Source organism: Zootoca vivipara, chromosome 16 (assembly GCF_965207765.1).
Source record: "Zootoca vivipara chromosome 16, rZooViv2.hap1.1, whole genome shotgun sequence".
Classification (NCBI taxonomy): Eukaryota; Metazoa; Chordata; class Lepidosauria; order Squamata; family Lacertidae; genus Zootoca; species Zootoca vivipara.
The window spans coordinates 40,620,041-40,632,559 of NC_142599.1; the positions used below are offsets into that span (position 1 = coordinate 40,620,041).

Below are 12,519 nucleotides of genomic sequence, written 5' to 3' on the forward strand. Positions count from 1 at the left end.
CCAAGCGGACAGTGGTGAGTCCTGTCCCTTGGTGACAGCTGATGTGAGTCCTGCCCCGAATGGGCAGATGAGGTGAGTCCTGTCCAAAGGGGACAGCTGATTGAGTCCTGTCCTAAATGGACAGATGGGGATAGTCCTTCTTAAGGAAGGATGAGTGAATAACCAAAAGTCTAAGCCAACACTCGGATTAAAATTGGTGTATTTAATAAAGTTGTGGCCCTAAATTATTTGCCAAAAACCAAACCATAATTCTGTTATCAGTTGTGAGTTATTTAAGGTAATTTCTGGTAAGCCTCGACACACAACCAGAAAACTAAACCCAGGCTACCATGCGGCCCATGCTGGATCGGTACATTCACAAATGATCAACTGAAGGTAAAAATAGAAACTAGAAGAGTGGTGAAAAAAGGAGATCAAGGTGTGGAAGTGAACCCAGGATACCATTCCTACTGTGGCTGCACAGATGCCAACACGGTCCCACTCCCACTGAAATTAGGCTTCTAAGAAGTACTATTGTAACACAAAATGGTTGTGAATAGTGGGGGGTTGTGTGCCGAGACTAGTTTTGTGTAGTGTGAATGGGTGCAGTGATTGCATTACACAGTTGGTGTTTGGAGTAATATTTATGGATTTTAAAAAATTTTAATTTCATAAAATTTATATACTGCATGATTGCAAAAAAACAAAACAAAACCACACAACCCCAACAACCTGAAAGTGGGTTTACAAATCAGCCACTTAAAAACAGCTGTTCAAAACATTCAAAACTAATTAAAATCAATATTGCTGTTACATTGCATTTTGATGTATCTTGCTATATATCTTGATGTTTTCTATATGATTTTTAATGGTTCTCAGTTATACATGGTTTAATGAGATTTATTTAATTACAGTGTGGAATGATGATGAGTATCACTTGGTTTTGAATGTGGCTCTTGTATTGTTTGCATTGATTCCTTTGTCATTGGGAACTGTAAGCTGCTTAGAGTTTATCTTGAAATGTGAATCGAAATATAAATTGACCAAAATAACTAATCAGCTGCAGCATGAATGTATTCTGCCCACTTGTAAAATATATCTACCAGCCCGAAATGATTGGTGATGCCTCTAGGCAAGATGGGGGAGAGGGAGGAGGAGGAAGACCACCAGTCTGATTCCAGAACTCACAGGAAAAGCAGCAAAGGATGAGGCTGGGCTGCAGGACCACAGACAGCTCAGAGTGAGCAACTTTCTCCAACAAAAGTTGAGAGGAGACTGAGGCCTTTATGCTTCTGCCCCCTTGTGAGAACTTCAGTGCAGCCAACCCTCTAGCCTGAAGATGGGAGCGCCTCCTTCACTTCATAGCCTAGGTCCTGGGACACTCCTGGACTCATGATGTGCAGTTGGAGACATCTGGTTACTTCTGGTGCAGGAAAAGATGTCCATGAGGGTCTAAGCTCTGCCCCTACAGGCCCTGGTGGTCTGGGAGGTTCTTCTCGGCATTCTTGTCCCAGCACTTCAGACACACTGGTCTCCTTATCTCCCACTCCCATCTCTTAGCCCTAACCAAAACCAGTTCCCCCGTCTGGTGCCCCCACAGCATCCGATTCTGTGCCCAAATCATTGCTGGATACAGAGGTCATAGTGACAGCCAGGAAGTAACTTCAAGACAAACCTCTTCATCTAGTAAAACATCATCTGAGTCCATGTTCTTATTTCTAGGAGTCCCAGGCTGTGGACACAACAATCGGCTCCCTTGGTTACCTTTCTGACGCATTTATCTGCACTTCCTGGTTTTTTTGAAACCATCAACCCAATTTGTTTTCTGTTGCCGTTGCAACCTCAGCCCACAGCAGAAGGAAGTGGCGGAACGGCAGGGAGGAGAGGAGTTCAGAATATGAGATCTTCCTTTCCATCCCTTCCACAAATGTGCTGTGTCTTCAAAACCCTAAAATGTATTTTATATAATTGACTTTTTATTTCTATTCTTTGTTTATCGTACTGTTGTTTTATTGCTATGGGTGATGGCTGACGCAAATAGAGAAAGAACGAGTTTTGTGGTTGCCTGATTCTCTCTCTGTGTTAGGAGTGTTTCTGTTTGTCTGTCTCATTCTTAAGGATTTGTGTTAAGTGGGTGTCTGATGTGTGTGTTTGAACTGTATGTGTTAGGAATGTGAGTGGTTGTGCATGTGTCATGCTGATGGTATCTGTTAGGAATGTGTGACTGCATGTGTGCAGTTTTGGGGTGGTTATAAATGAAATCACTTAGCTTCATTTAACATTATCCTATATAATAAAGTCCCTGTGTCTCTGTGTCCAGTCCCTGTATCCCTGTGTCCGCGCTACTGCGCATGTGCCCCACGGGCAGCCATTGGGACTTGGAGCGCAGAGACAGGAGGCATTCGGCTCCCTCCCTCAGTTCAGCCAATCAGTCCGTCAGAGCTTGAGAGTCGTGTGTTCGTTGGGGCACTATAACTTCCCTTGATCTGGACATTAGACTTCAGCCAATGCGGTCTGCTCTGGCCAGTTGGTCGGGCTGAGGGGGAGCCGGAGGAGATAAAATAAGTGGGGGGTGAGGGGGAGGAGACTGAGCCCGGCTTAAGCCTGTGCACGTTTACTCAGGAGTAAGTCCCTCTGTTATGTGGGGTCTACTTCCTGGTAAGAGCGCTCCAGACGGCCCACCTGACGGACTTGGAACGCAGAGGCACAGAGAGCCCGGGAGAAAAAGTGAACAGCCCCAGAAGTCCTTGAAGGGCAGCCAGACTGAGGCGGCGAGGCGGGCATGAGGACCGCCCGTTCCCCTTCGCTGGGCGCTGCTGCTGCAGCATGGGGAGGGGGGGGGAGGACATATATATTCTTCTCCTCTTCTCCACCACCCCTTGCTTTTCTTATCTGCTGCTGCCCCGTGAACGGAGATCAAGAGCAAAGCTGGTCACGCTGAAAGCCATGGGGAGAGAAAGGAAGAGAGACAGAGGGAAAGGAAGGGGGGAGTGAAATCGCCCTTAAAAGAAAAAAAGGAAAATCCCAGTGAATTGTATTGCCAGCTCCCTTTCGTCCAGTGTTTGACTGGGGATTGTGAAGTCCTGACACAGACTCTCCACTGACTCTGAACTGGAGCTACCTCCAGCCTCCACCTCTTCCTCCAATCTCCACCCCAATGTTAGGCTAGCCTTTAAATGGGGGTGGGGTGGGGTGGGAGAGAAGCAGTTTAGGAATATTTCTGAGAGGAAATTTTCCTCTTTGGAAAACATACACATGGCATTGCATGACCATAACTTTTTAGAGGAAGAGCAGTAACCACCAGAGAATAAAACTGAAAATGAATAGGATTGGCCTAAAATACTGGCCTAAAACTTCCCTGTTCTTTTAGAAATGGCATTGGTTCTCTTGGATGTGCCACAGTTGTTCAGTTCCCTTTTTCCTTTATCATCTGTGATGCACTGATTCTTTTACAAAGTTTACACCACATATGTTCTAGCACCCGTTATTTTAACGGGCTTCAAGATACTAGTATATATATATATATATATATATATATATATATATATATATACACACACACACACACACACACACACACACATATACACACACACACACACACACACACACACACACACACATATATATATATATATATATAAAATTCCACAAAGCAGCTTAGGCCATACAAAATAAAACCAATACCAGGTTGTAGATACGATAGGAAAATACAAATATGTTGCAGAATACAGTACAAAAAAATCAAAAGGCATTCCAACTAAAGTGTAAAGGTAAAGGTAAAGGGACCCCTGACCATTAGGTCCAGTTGTGACTGACTCTGGGGTTGCAGCGCTCATCTCACTTTACTGGCTGAGGGAGCCGGCGTACAGCTTCCGGGTCATGTGGCCAGCATGACTAAGCTGCTTCTGGCGAACAAGAGCAGTGCACACAAACGCCGTTTACCTTCCCGCCAGAGCGGTACCTATTTATCTACTTGCACTTTGACGTGCTTTCAAACTGCTAGGTTGGCAGGAGCAGGGACCAAGCAACGGGAGCTCACCCTGTTGCGGGGATTCGAACCGCCAACCTTTTGATCGGCAAGCCCTAGGCTCAGTGGTTTAACCCACTGATTTAACTAAAGTATAAACCAGTGTAAAAAGTAGGGTACATAAACAAAGGTAACACAGACCACAAAGAAGGGTATTATGAGATAAATTAAATAAATTGCAGACATAAAGTGAACTGATTTGGGTTGGCTTGGGAGAAGAAGAAGAAAACATTCAACAAATATAAAAAATTTAACAATGTTAGGGGTTGCTCCACTTCTGAGTGTGGGGATTTCTGCTTTATCTTCCCCCCCCCCTTTAAATAGTTTAGGTTAAAGGGTTTCTTTTTGAAAAACACAATTTATTTAACATTATAAAAAGAAACAAAACTGTTCAAGCCAGAGTGGAGCAGCACAGAGTCAGCAAAAGTGGTAGGTCGTATAAAACAAAATAGCTTCTCTGCAAAAGACCTGGAGAAAGCCATGTGCCTTCTGCGTACGAAGCTATGCAGCAAAGCTATTTATCTTGTGAACCTTCCTGAGACCTGCAGGTATAGGGTGGGGCACTAAATAAATAAATAAATAAATAAATAAATGTGCTAAGGCATAGTTCAGTGCAGAAGGAGTTTTGCAATTCAGGGGCTGTCACATAGAAAGGGGCTCAATGTTCCTGCACAATCCTCCTAAAAGGCTGATTTGGTGTTACCTGCTCAGACAAACAAATATAACAGTAGCCTCCCCTTTGCATGCCCCCCCATTCTTCACACAAAAGGTCTTCCTTTCTCTATGTGCCATGTGGTTCCAGTGTTCTGGGAAGCTGTTGTGGGCAGGAATTCTGGAGTGAAAGCAGAGGAAGGTTTCAAAAACACTCCACACATACTCAGAGGCACCACCCTTGTTCCTCCACTGTAGGAAAACAAAGACAGAATTCCTTTGCCATCCTGTGCATTATCAAGATAAAAACGGGGCATTCTCAACTGATGGCCTGCCTGTTATTGCTATCTTTCTTGAACTCAGCCTTCTTGCCCAGTCAGGGCAAACCCAATACATTTTGGCACCTGAGGGGAACTACAAAATGTCCCATCCCCCTTTCAGAGAAGAAGGGGTGAATTAAGTTCTACATCAGGAACAAGAGCGGAATAAAGATCATGATCTTTTCTGTGAACCGGCCTGAGAACTCTGGTTATGGGGTGGTATATAAATTCTCTTCTTCTTCTTCTTCTTCTTCTTCTTCTTCTTCTTCTTCTTCTTCTTCTTCTTCTTCTTCTTCTTCTTCTTCTTCTTCTTCTTCTTCCACTTCACAGGGTTAATGAGGAGAGGGAGAACCACGTATGTCACCTTGAGCTCTTTGGCAAAAAAAGTTGGGTTAGAAATGCAGTACATGAAATAAATAAAATGAGAGTGCAACCCTTATCAATGGGTTGATTAGGAGGTAGGTGAGGTTGTGGCTTAATACTCTCACCATTTTGTAACCTGCTTTTTATTTTATTTTATTTTAAAATGTATTAATAATTTTATAAGCATAAAGTGGCCCACAAACAGATTACATGCTCCCATTGCTATTTCAAGTCACCATCCTTTTATTCAGTTCTACACTCATCTCACCTGCTCATGCCCACACCCCTACACACATACACTATAGTAATGATCTGTGGGGTACAATGCAGCTTATTTGGGGGGGGGTAGGTTCCCATGTCATTGGGGGGGGGGCTTTTCTGAGCAAGTGTCCCTATATTTTCTGAGAACTCTGATTAAGACAAGAAGCTTGAGGCATTTGAGGAAGAGGATTTTGAATGGGAGGAAGGAAGGGTGAGATTATGGAGCAGAGCCATCCCTTCCTTGCTCTCCCCATATCCTGAGGAGGCAGGATACCCAGAGGCTGCTCTTTCCTGCCCATGGGGAATGAGCAGGGCACAGAGGAGCTACTACAGAAAGCGGGAGGACATAGAATGCTTCCAATAAGAAGGTGGCACACCAAGAGGAAAGTTTAGGCTCAACACTGGCTAAGAGGAGTGTCCACCTTCAGGCCAGGGACTCCAGCAAGGGACAGGGATTTCTGTCAATACTGTAGCTGGAAGATTCTCCACCTCTGCATATTAGCTTGGCAGATGAGTGGGGGAAATTCTTTGGGACACTTTCACAGTTCCCATGCAAGCTCAGAACTCTTGTTAGAAATCCCAAACTCCTGAATCTCATTCTTTGCACCAGAACCAAATGGATCATTGCTGCTCCTTTCTATTCTTTGCCTTGTGAGAAACTTAGGGCTAGATCAGGCAGAGGCAAACTCGGGCCCCAGATGTTTTTGGACTATAATTCCCATCATCCCTGATCACTGGTCCTATTAGCTAGGGATGATGGGAGTTGTAGTTTGCCTATGCCTGGGCTAGATTCTCCTTTTCCCAAGCAACTGAGTTTAAAAACAACAACCACAAACACAGGGCTCATACAGACATCTCTCTATCGACCTGCTGTGTGTCTCATGGTGGTCTGGGACAGAGGGCAGGACCTCTAAGCTGCATTTTGAACTTCTGGGCAGAAGGAAGAGGGAAATGGCACCAACCTCCCCTTGGTCAGTTGTTTCCCCCTTCACAACAGACTGCACCCTCCTCCCTCCACCCAAGGACTTACCAAATGAAGAACAAATCCATGGAGTGAAGAGAAGGATGGCGAGGAGGCTTCTGCTGTGGACTTCCAGAATCATTTTGGCTAAGGACGAAGAGAGCTTTGTTTTCAGCCCAATTTCTTTCGTACAAGGGCTCGCCTACACTTCCGCTTGTCCTGCACCTAGAAAGTAGGGGTCTACTCTCAGCGGTTTCCCACTCTATAGCTCTAAATCCCACTCTATAGCTCTAAATCAGAACCAACTACGATCCCCAGAATTTGAGAAACCCCGACTGTTGCTTGCTCCGATTAAGTGCTCAAGTGCAGTCTTTCTTCTTCTCAAAGAAAATGAGACCCTGGTAAGGTCCAAAAGAGTCTTCTTCTTTTTCTTCTTCTTCTTCTTCTTCTGCTTCTGCTTCTGCTTCTGCTTCTACTTCTGCTTCTACTTCTACTTCTGCTGCTTCTTCTTCTTTAAAGGTTTTTTTGATTTACAGAAACATGTGCCATGTCTCTTGTAACATTTTTACAAATCAGTTTCATTTGTTGAGACATTGGGAAGAAAAGGGGGAAAGTCCAAAAGAGTCTTCTGATGCTACTTCTTGTCATAAGAAATGATGCCATTTGCATTCCCAGAGTTCTCACTGGCACCATTTTAGCCTGAGCCAGGCTTTTAAAACCGCGACGCCACATCACAGCTTGAGTCAGCCGTTTATGCATTTGTCAACTCTTAGCACACGGAATTTTTAAAATATCCCGCATGCAGGCAGGGCTGGCCACAGACTCCCCCTCCCCCCCCTAGAAATAAACCCCATGCCCCCTCCCGCCGCTGTCCAGTCCACTCATTACCCGGCGCTCAGCGCTGGAAGATGCTCTCTCTCTGCCGCCTCCTGCTCCTCCGCCACTGCGCTTACACAGGACATATTAAAAGTCAGGTAATTTGAAGCGGGGGGCGGAAGGGAGGCAAGGCTGCTGTTGCTGGACCGGGACACCGGAGCTGGGCTAAATCCGAGACCACCCCCCCCCAAAAAAGCCTCCCTCCCCCCCCTCAGCGCAACTTCCCTCCCAGGCGGAACTTGGGAGAGCCTCTTCAGGGTTTAGGGGGCTGGGGCGGGTCTGTATTGATTTACTTGATTTGGGGAGCAGCTACCCCTTCCCCCCTTTGGCTACACCCATGCCCGCGTCTTTTTCTTCTTCTTTTCCTCTCTTCTTTCTTTCCAGATCCTGGTCTCGCTCCCCGATCCTCCACCTTCCTCTGGATTTTGCTTATTTTCCCCCTTTCTTTCCTCTGCAATTCCTCGCCGGTCTCTAGTCAATAGCTGCCAAGTTATCCCTTTTTTAAAGGGATTTTCCCTTATGCTGAATAGGCTTCCTCGCGAGAAAAGGGAAAACTTGGCAGCTATGCTCTAGTCTTCGCTTCCATGTCATCTTTCTTTCTATCTTTCCTTCTTTCCTCTCTCCTCTATCTGCTTTCCGTCTTTCCCCTTCTGTTTTTCATAACCCTTTTTGTCACCCTTTTCTCTCCCGCCTATCGCATTCTAGCGCCTCCCTTTTCCCTTTTATACACGCGCGCAGCTGCCGGAATGGATTTTTAGTGTCACTATGCAAGTCCCACGACAATGTTTCACTCTCCGCCACTGACATTTGTGCGCGCGGTGGAATTCTCTTGAACGCATCTGCTGCATTTGTTATTCTGCGTTCAATCTTGCCTGCTAGATTCCATTGATTCCTTGCCTGGAAGCTGCCCAGAGAAAATATTTCTCTATTGCTAATAAAGGAATCCAGTAAGTTACGTCTCGCTCGTCTCCCAACCTCTGCATGTTCCTTCAGTTGCTTCCTAGTTTGTTTCTGAGCCCAGTTCAAGGTGAACGTTGGTGTTTGAAGTCCAGCTGCAGTGGGAGATTCAAAGTTGTGCTAATAATCGTCACCTACCCTGACAGCCACACCTGCATCCAAGGTTCCTGCTTGGAACTAAATACCTGCAAAACAGGTAAAATATTTGCCACCATCTTCCTGCTCCGTTTTGCTGCTGCTTACCCAGTGCCGGATTTACGTATAAGCTAAACAAGCTATAGCTTAGGGCTCCACTCTCTTTTGGGGACCGCCCAAAAATTAAAGGAAAAAAAAACTGGATGTACATTTCCAAAATATAAGATAAAAAACAAATAAAATAAAACCTACATACAGCAACGGTATTTTGCGTTGTGTATGGACCTATTAGGTCCATAAATTACCATATAGCATATATTCAACACAAAAGAAAGTGACACTTTGTTGTTGACAAAGGACAGCTGGACATATAAAAGGCCCCATTACCTTCAGTAGTTTAGGGCCTCATCAAACCTAAATCCAGCCCTGTGCTCATCTATGTAGGGAGAGGAGAGGTGCCAGATCATCCATGAAGGAGGACCCTGGATTGACAGCAGTTGGCTGGATGCCAGAATTCTGGGTGAGGAGGTTAGGGGGGGGGTGTTAGTTCAAATGGAATGGTGGTTGGAGCAGAGAAGTGAAGTATGTTCATCTACTTATTAGTGGGTGGGATAATTGCTTTGTTAATTATTTGAATATTGCTAATCTTGTTTGTTACTGTTTATGTGACTGGTGTTCCTTTTTGTTTTTAAGTTGTATGTTATACAAAATATGAACATACTATATTACCCCTTCCCTCCATGGTTTTATGTAGGTGCATATATTTTTCTTTAATGTAAAGGTCGCTTGGATACCTTTGGGTGACAAGCAAGCAGCAAGATAAATAAATAAATAAGATGATCAGAAAATAGCTAACATTTTGCTCTGTTTTTATTAGAACATGATGTTTTGAGATACAGCTGTAAAACAGCAATCAGCAGCCTTGATCAAAAACAGTGAGAGGCTGATCAGAGATAAGGGCTCCTTCTAAGAATCTTGTGGCTCAACTCTGAAGTAAATGCCTTCAGATCATATCTAGCATTATAGAAGGTTTTGTTGTTTTGCATTGGGTTCTGTCAACAATATTGCCCACTGTTCTGTCCTGAAACTCCTCTCTCAATCTGGATACTATTCAGCAAAACTCCTCAAAGCTCTCGTACGTAGATTTATTGAAGATAATCAAGGCACATGTAGAAATATTGATCACATTCCAATAGGCTGTTCTTTGGCTCTGAATGAAGATGGTCAGAGCCAAGAAAGTAGAATTTACCCCAACCTGCCTTGATGTCTAAAAAAAGGGGGGGAGGCAGTATCTTTATTATTATTATTATTATTATTATTATTATTATTATTATTATTATTATTATTTTATTTATACCCTGCCCATCTGGATGGATTCCCCCCCCCACTTTTTTTAAAGGGGGCAGCATTGTTATTCCTCCTACCTAAAACTAATATACAGATTTGCCATCACTAAATAACTGACCCTTGTGGGGGCAGAACACCCATAAATTCCCAGCCTACTTTTGAGATCTAGAATATCTACTGTACATGAAGGTGGATAAACAGTCAGCAAAAACAAGACCTGGAGCTGACTGTGGCTCAGATCATCAGCTTCTTATAGCAAAATTCCATCTTAAGCTGAAGAAAGTAGGAAAAACCACTGAGCCAGTAAGACACAATCTAAATCAAATCCCTTATGAATACACAGTGGAAGTGAGGAACAGGTTTAAGAATTTAGATTTGGTGGACAGAGTGCCTGAAGAACTATGGATGGAGGGTCGTAATGTTGTAAGAGTTTTAAGGTTATATATATAATAATTGTTCATTAACATGTACATGAATGTACAGGCACATGTCTGAAGCAGCACAGGAAGACAGGCCTGACTGACACCATTTTGACACTCTCTGACCAGGTGTTCCTCTGCAAGGAAGAAGGGGGGTGGGGGAAACCTCATTGTCTTAGGAATTAAAGTGATAATCCCTGGCATCCTGATACCTGAGTGCCAGACAAAAGGGTGTGATTAACTTGGCTGGGAAGACCCTGATGCTGGGAAAGATTGAGGGCAGTAGGAGAAGGGGACGACAGAGGACGAGATGGTTGGATAGTGTTCTCGAAGCTACGAACATGAGTTTGACCAAACTGCGGGAGGCAGTGGAAGACAGGAGTGCCTGGCATGCTATGGTCCATGGGGTCACGAAGAGTCGGACACGACTAAATGACTAAACAACAAGAACAACTTGGCTGGGAAACAGGGAAATGTAAATATATATCTCTCTCTTTTTACTTGATTAGTTTTTGGGGGGCAGGGGGCAGGGTCCAGGGTGCTCAGATTACTGCCACCAGACCTCCCCTTTCATGATGTACCTATGATGAATCTAGGGAGGGCGGTCTTGGGCTACACCCCTTCTGTGACATATGGATGATGCTTCTGGGGGGTGGGCTGAAACCAATTTCAAATTTCTATTTAAGGGCAGGACACCTTTGTTTGGGGTTCCTTCCTTGTTCTCCTGCGTGAGGGGAAGGACCCTGTTGCAACAGCAAAAATAAAGGCTTTGCTTCTCAAAATTCTCTGGTTGGCCTCTGTTATATTGTAACATTATACAGGATGCAGCAACGAAAACCATCCCAATGAAAAGGAGATGAGAAAGCAAAGTGACTGTTCTTTTTTTAAAAAAAATACTTTTAATTAAATTTTCCAATTAAAACACATCAAATCACATTGAAATTATTCCCAATTACATATTACACATCCAAATTAATCATACAATTCCAATTAAAGAAAACATTCCAATTATAGCCAATTATATTTAATTTTTTCAGACTCCCATGCCTCAAATTTCCAGAGCTCCCTACTAATCACCAATAACAATTGCTTTTTTAAATTTATCCCTTATTAAACAGCCTCCGATATAAACTTCACATATTTTCCAAATTTATTACAATCCTTTTTTGCCTCTGAGTCTATATTGCAAGCAGGATGTTTCCAAATATTTTCTAACTCTGTGTGGACTTTGTCTTTAAACTCCCTCTGATCGCTGGCCCCTAATACCAATTAAGTCATAAATTATATCCAAATTCCACTTCGTGGCTCCTCCGAAAATAGAACTGCAGCTTTTCCAGCAGAAAACCAGCCAGACATTACTTTTCGCTCTTCTTGAAACCGAACAGTTTCTTCCCCGCCTTTAGCTGCATTCCATTCCAGCGCCATCTTCACTGAATTACAAACTGTGACACAGATCTTAAATCCTCCTTGAAGTCTCAAATCTTGAAGCATCTCAACCAGGACCAGGATTTTAGGGGAGATTTTTTGCAAAATTGTCACATTATATATAATTCCTCAATTTTCATATTTCTTTGAAAATCATGTCCACCCAGTTTATACTTTCCATTTTCCTGCTGCTCTAGATCAAGTCCGATGTTCCGTCCAGGAAAAGTATTTGATACATTATAAGCAAAGAACAAAAAAGGTTGCACTTCCCTGTAAGGCGTCTCGGATTCTCCAGATACTCCATCTTCATTCCTGTGATGTTTCCTATCTCTCAGTGGCCATAATTCAAATTGTTCTCTCTGCTACTCGGGGCTGTGTGTCCATAAGCAAGAAATTTTCACTCTTTCATCTGAGGCATGCCCAAAACTTTCCTCTAATTAAAATTCCAAATAATGGGACCCGTGTGCCTAGTGGGTGGCTTCCTTTTTTTTTAAAAAAAAAATATTTTTATTAATTTTCCAATTAAAACCAATTATATCACATTCAATATTTCAAATTATACACATATATATATCAATCAAACCGAATGTTATGCCAAATCATCTAAATAATTTATTTTTGGGTTCCCATGCTTCAAGAAATTGGGAATTCCTCGCAACTGTCCACTGCCGTCTTATTTCTAAAGTTCAAATCGTCCTCCAAGCTCATAATATTCCAAATCTTCCCCTCTTCCCCTTACAGTCACCTAGATGTTTTCCACTTTCATCCGATTGTTCCAGCTGCTGAGATAAATGT

The 12,519-nt window shown here is 43.5% G+C and overlaps 1 protein-coding gene across 1 annotated transcript in view; it reads right to left on the reverse strand.

Annotated features, from left to right (window-relative positions):
• LOC118078009 (SLAM family member 8) overlaps positions 1-12,519 on the reverse strand; it is a 33,762-nt gene that overhangs the window by 6,738 nt on the left and 14,505 nt on the right. The window lies entirely within an intron of this gene.